This window comes from Pseudochaenichthys georgianus, chromosome 6, assembly GCF_902827115.2.
Source record: "Pseudochaenichthys georgianus chromosome 6, fPseGeo1.2, whole genome shotgun sequence".
NCBI classification, from domain to species: domain Eukaryota; kingdom Metazoa; phylum Chordata; class Actinopteri; order Perciformes; family Channichthyidae; genus Pseudochaenichthys; species Pseudochaenichthys georgianus.
This window is the reverse complement of record NC_047508.1, coordinates 6,056,837-6,062,802: the sequence shown is the minus strand read 5'-3', so window position 1 is coordinate 6,062,802 and position 5,966 is coordinate 6,056,837. Positions and strand designations below refer to the sequence as shown.

The 5,966-nt window shown below is 42.9% G+C and overlaps 1 long non-coding RNA gene across 1 annotated transcript; it reads left to right on the top strand.

Moving 5' to 3' along the window:
- The first annotated feature begins 1,835 nt into the window (after positions 1 to 1,835).
- Positions 1,836 to 4,359, top strand: LOC139434043 (uncharacterized). The gene is made up of 2 exons (XR_011643438.1): positions 1,836 to 3,438; positions 4,224 to 4,359. It is a non-coding gene; the product is annotated as an uncharacterized lncRNA (long non-coding RNA).
- The last annotated feature ends 1,607 nt before the right edge of the window (positions 4,360 to 5,966 follow it).

Below are 5,966 nucleotides of genomic sequence, written 5' to 3'. Positions count from 1 at the left end.
GTGAATCGAGTGGCCCATGGTGGTGGTGGAGTTATGGTATGGGAAGGCGTATGTTATGGACGACGAACACAGGCCACTCGATTCACAACATTACCCTAACCCTATACCCCTACTCCTCACACCAGATACTGACTGGTTTTCGGACCCCCCCAGACCCCCCCAATAAAGCAAAAATGCACGTTTCAGAGTGGCCTTTTATTGTGGCCATTCTAAGGCACACCTGTGAAATAATCATGCTGTCTAATCAGCATCTTGATATGCCACACCTGTGAGGTGGGATGGATTATCTCGGCAAAGGAGAAGTGCTCACAATCACAAAATGTTTCAGATTTGTGAACACTATTTGAGAGAAATGGTTATTTTGTGTATATAGATTTTTTTTTAGATCTTTGAGTTCATCTCATGAAAAATGGGAGCAAAAACAAAAGTGTTGCGTTTATATTTTTGTTCAGTGTAGTATATAAGTGCTTTGTTAGTAATTCTATCGCTCGAAGTGGAGTCGAAAGAGATGAGTTTTCAGTCTGCGCCGGAAGATGTGCAGGCTTTCTGCTGTCCTGATGTCAATGGGGAGCTCATTCCACCATTTTGGAGCCAGGATAGCAAACCCAGCGCCATATAGACTGAGAGTTGCGGCCCGTCCACACTACAGCGTCGACAGCGTCCACAGCGTCCACAGCGTCGACAACTCCAATCTGCCCATTCACTTTGAATGGGGTGACGTCACGTTGCCTCGCTTTTTCGCCGAACTGAATTGTGGGTAGCAGAGCGGTCCGGAGACGCCGGAGTAGCCAGCGCCAGCCAATCAAATCCCGTTTCGGAAAATCTGACAGCTCAAGCCGTAGCCAATCAAACCGCGTCTAAACTGGGAGAGATATCCCGCCGTTCATTTCTATATTTCAAAACAAGTTGGAGGAGAAACTAACTATCGCCGTAGCAAATCACCCGGTTTTGTATGACCAGACCCTCTTCACCTACCGGGATACAAACCGGAGGAACCAGGCATGGAGGGAGGTGGCAGAGACAGTGGGTGAAACTGGTAGGTTTTCGCCTGTTTGGGGAGTTTATATATATATTGCTCCCATAAAATCCCTGGGGGTTTTTGCTTTGTATGTCGGGGGCGGGAGATTCATGTGATTGGTTGTTGGTCGCGTTGCTTGAATAAAATCCCCAAGCTACAGACACGCCCAGCTCCAAGCTTTTTTTGAAGCTGTAGTGTGGACGCTCTGTTACGTCATCTCCGTTCACTCCAATGGACCACTTTTTTACAGCAATGGCGGATCGTGGAGCCTCTCAATCGTTCCCCGGAAGTTAGCGCCAAGGCTGGCAGAGCTGTAGAGTTGCAGCATAATAGACCGTTCGTGACAGACTTTTAAAGGTAAGAAGAAGTTTAAAGATTTATATTGCGGATATTATCAGTACATCTGATTCAAATGAACATGTGTATTAAAGGATGTCAGTGGATTATCCCTAAATTAGTAGATTTAGGGAACGTTTACAGATAACAGATTAAGCTAGGATACCGGATCAAGTTAGCAACACCCGTTGAACAGCCTTTTAATTGTAAATTCCGTTCTCTTAATGTCATTTCGTCCAACATGTTGAATTAGAGAAGAGGGGCTTCTAAACGGGATTGAATGCGGGGGTGGAGGGAGTTAAATATGAGATAAATATAACTTTGGTGCGTGTAAGAGTGAGTGTTTTTAGCAGAGCCATATTGTGTCCTTGTGATTATGTTGATTATTACCTGTCTGTATAATGTTGCAGCTCAGCTGATTTTGGATTGATGGCAAAGAGAGAGGGACTTAAGTGAGAGTGAAAACACAAGGTAAGTTTAATACTACTGTTTTATATAAGTAAGCATACTAAACATGTACTCTATCACTGTATTATATAAGTAATCTTGTTAGTAACCTACTGTATGGCAGGTGGAGGGGCAGTGATGTTACAGGTGGAGGAGCAAAACTGCAAGACTGCAAACTCACAAGACAGAGAAATCAAAGTTTGTTCTCCAGAGAAGAGGTTGATTTCACTTCAATTTTTTATTTCATATTTTCTAAAGATGTGGAAATGGCACAAAAAAAAACTTGAGAGCTGTAACCAAGACAACTGTAACAACATGAGTAGAGAGCCACCAAGGTTTTTCAAGTCCCTCTCTTACTCCATTTTGCCAACCCAAACTTCCAGGTACATGACGGGACACCTTGCTTGTTTTTGTTGTATGCGCTCCTCTGGCTGGGTGCTGGCAGGTGGAGGGCAGTGATGTAGGCAGGTGGAGGGGCAGTGATGTTACGGGTGGAGGGGCAGTGATGTTAGCTGGGTGCTGGCAGGTGGAAGAGCAATGTTTAGTCCAAATATTTCCATTGCAACGACAAATGGAAATGATTGCAGCTGTGGATCTGTTTGGTGGTTGCTGGATGTGGTAGCTTGGTTGCTGTTGTTCCTTTTCACCTTTTTGGATTGGCTCTTGCTTCCAAAATGGCCATCTTTTAATTATTATTTTTTTATGTCATTTCTGATTTGTTTGGCTTCGATTCTCAGCCTCAGCCGTATGAATATTTTTACGAGTTTTTGTTGTACTCCATAGCATGACGGAAGCCTGCTGGAGAGGGCCTGAGCTTCTTTCTCCAAGACACCCACTGCGTTGGGGAGCGGCATGAGGGAGGAACCAGTCTTGGTCCTAAATAGTTCCTCAATTTGGTGAATGAAGTCAAAGCCTTCTTGGGAGGGACGACAAAGAGCACCTGCCTTGAAGTCTTTCAAGTCCACGAACAAGCTGTTGTCACCAGAAGGACTCTCATCATGGTGCTCTGTTGCAATTTTGCATTTTTCACAGATGCTAGCAAACTTGATGATTTTGTGGACGATGTAGCCTGCAAGATGGAAGAGAATACATTTCTCAGTTTTTGTGAGGTCAGGTGCAGCTGCTCTGTTCACTGCCATCAGCTGTTCCACTCTGACTGATGGAGTGATTTTTGGCTCCCCTGTGTCCAGGAAGTCTGCCAAAAAGCTACTGTGGTCTTCCTGGTAGCTCCCAGAGCTGATGGTGGTGAGGAACTGCCCCACAGATATGATTCTCAGTGCATGATGGAATTCCACTGGAGTTGGGACAGGATTTTTAGACTTCACACAGCTGAATGTATTTTTAAGGCAGTCTTGTGTGAACCTTGACGTTAACACAAACCTGTGTCCTTGTGTAAGCATCTCCTCTTGTATGGCCAACATTGATGTTGTTGCCATTATCACCCCTGTTTGAACAGGCTTCCAACCTCCCTTTTGACCTATCTTTATCCCACGAAACAGATGGACGATGTTCTGGATGACGGTGATGGCCTTTTGGTACTCCTCCATCTTGAGCCTGCTCAGGGCTGTAATTGGATGGCGAGATGACATCAGATCAAACCAACGATCAACCTGCTCCAGGAACCACGCTGTCGTCAGGTAGGACAGAGGGCGGTTTTCTTGCTGAACCATGTATTTCAGCCCAGCACTTGTAGCCTGAACACATTTAGAGCAAGACCAACCTTCATCTTATCAAGTGACTTGGCTTGATGGCCGCAGCTGAAAGATGGGGAACTATTTTTAAGGCCATCCCTTCCCGAAAGGTCAATAAGTCCTTAATGGGGACCACCGAAACCTCGTTAGAGGGGAGGTTCTCTCTGTTAACAACATCCTCAGGAATTATGAAGACCTGCCCACGGACAAGGGCACTTTTTAAATGTTTTACCAGATGTGGGACATCGGGCATGAAATAAAGCTGCCTGTCTGGTTTTGCTGGATGTGGCACAGATGTTTTATTTTGGTCCACCCCAAAGGATTTCCACATGGCTCGGTTAGGGCTACCCATGTTGGTGGTGACATCAAGCACATGTAGCCCTATGGTTACTTCACACACAGAACAACTCAGTTTTGTCTGCCCACATACATACTCCATAGTGGTTGAATACACAGTATTAGGAAACACTTTATACTTACTGGACATGTTATACTCATTACATACTGTATATAAAATATGACCAAGAATGTGAGACAACTTTATAGAAATTCATATCACATCTGTTACTGATGCCATTTGTCATACTTTGTTAAACTCACAAATAATAAAGTTCCATAACTTCAGTTGGGAACAGAGACCACACCTTATCTCCCCAAGGCAATTTCCCATCCAATAGGTTTGCTATATAGGTGTGTATAACCCTTTCTCCTGCTGTTACTCCCTCTCTCAGCACAAGAACCAGAGGGGGGTTCAATGGAGCCTGAATACCTGCACTGAGACCCTCACCCTGCACCCTGAGTCTCAACTCTCAGTGTTTTTCAAGCCTTTCCCTATTTTTTTTTGTATTAAACAAAACATTAAGCTTTCCCAATGGTGTGGTTTTCGTTTTGTGAAAAAGTGCAAATGCAGTGTTTGTATATAATTACCTCACATATTTTTTTGCTGTTGGTCGTGAAATTGCTCCTGATGACTTGAGCCAGCCATTTTTTCCTCCGCTCTGTGTCAGTGGGGAAGCCGTACATTCGTATTCCTTTCTCTGAACGATTTGAGCATCCCCAAAAAGCACAGCAAACCATGGTGGCGACTAGGAGGCAGCACAGAAAACCAGGACAACACGGAGGAAAAGGCACAGACAAACTGCATGATATGCTATTCAATGTTTATTGAATTCCATGTATTTCCAATGGATGTTCCTAAAACAACACATTTAACATCATCATCATCATCATCATCATGCTGCTGCTGCTGCTAGTCCTTTGATAGTCACCTATCAGTCTCCTGTCCTTTCTGAAAGCCATAAAGATGACATTAGTCATTTAGATAACTTGTGTCCTCAATTACCATGGGATTACTGAAACTACCATGAATTTAAGAAAATGGTAGAAATTAATCTAATCTGAATTTTAAAGCATTACTTTAGATCCCCTACCTCTAAATATATCAATAAACATTAGAAAGTGATGCTCCTGACTACCATACAAGTTTAAGAAGATACTATTGGTTTTAAAGAATTCAAAGCTATAAATAAACAGCAACAGGCTCTTTAACAAGGCACTGTTAGTAACATGTAAACTAGCTGTTCACACTAATCCTAATATTATCACTTAATATTAGCAAATTCTATTTTATTTTTTAAAACATATTGATGTAAATACATACACATATCGATTTGTTGTATAAATATTGCAAATCAAAACCTTTATTCACTAATAATTACCAAATATCGTAGTTCTATCTCCTGTTATCATTGCATTCACATTGCCCGCCATGAACTTCCGGGGAACGATCCTCGTCTACATGAACCACGTGACGATAACCGTTTTTGGACTTCCGTTGTCGTAACTTTTCTATCTACAGTATATGGCGCTGAGCAAACCCACGTGTTTTTGCTGATGGGAACTTGGGTCCCCCTCGCAGTGCAGGTGCAGCGAGCCGTTTGGCTGATGCGGAGTGCACGTAGTGAAATATGAACGTTTTTTTTACTGAAATGATCAAATAAAGTCAGCATTTCACAGTCTTTACTGAGCTGTGTGGGGTTTGTTCAACTTTTAAAAGATGTTTGAATGGTGATATACACAGCGATAGACGTTAAGGACTAACGTTTATAATCAATACATTTGTATTTATTTTAAAATATTTTCATACAATCATACGTATTGGGATCATTTGTATTAATGTGGACCGGAGGGAGAGGGTGACGAGCATAAGTTTCACTTTCCTTTTTTATTTCAATTCCAACTTTGGTCCTGAAGAATATGTTTCTCTGTTGTCCACGTTCATAAAGCAAAGCAGCAGCATCAGAGCACGGTGCAGAGTCTCTCGATGAGTTTACAGTAGTCCCTCGTTCTTATTGAACATCCATGTTGTAGTCCGCTGTATAGAAAACTGTAGTTTCCATAGTTTCCCCACAGCAGCAGACGCACATTCATGACGTCTGCTGGCGCATCATAAACACGTCGGATAGTGAAAGTGC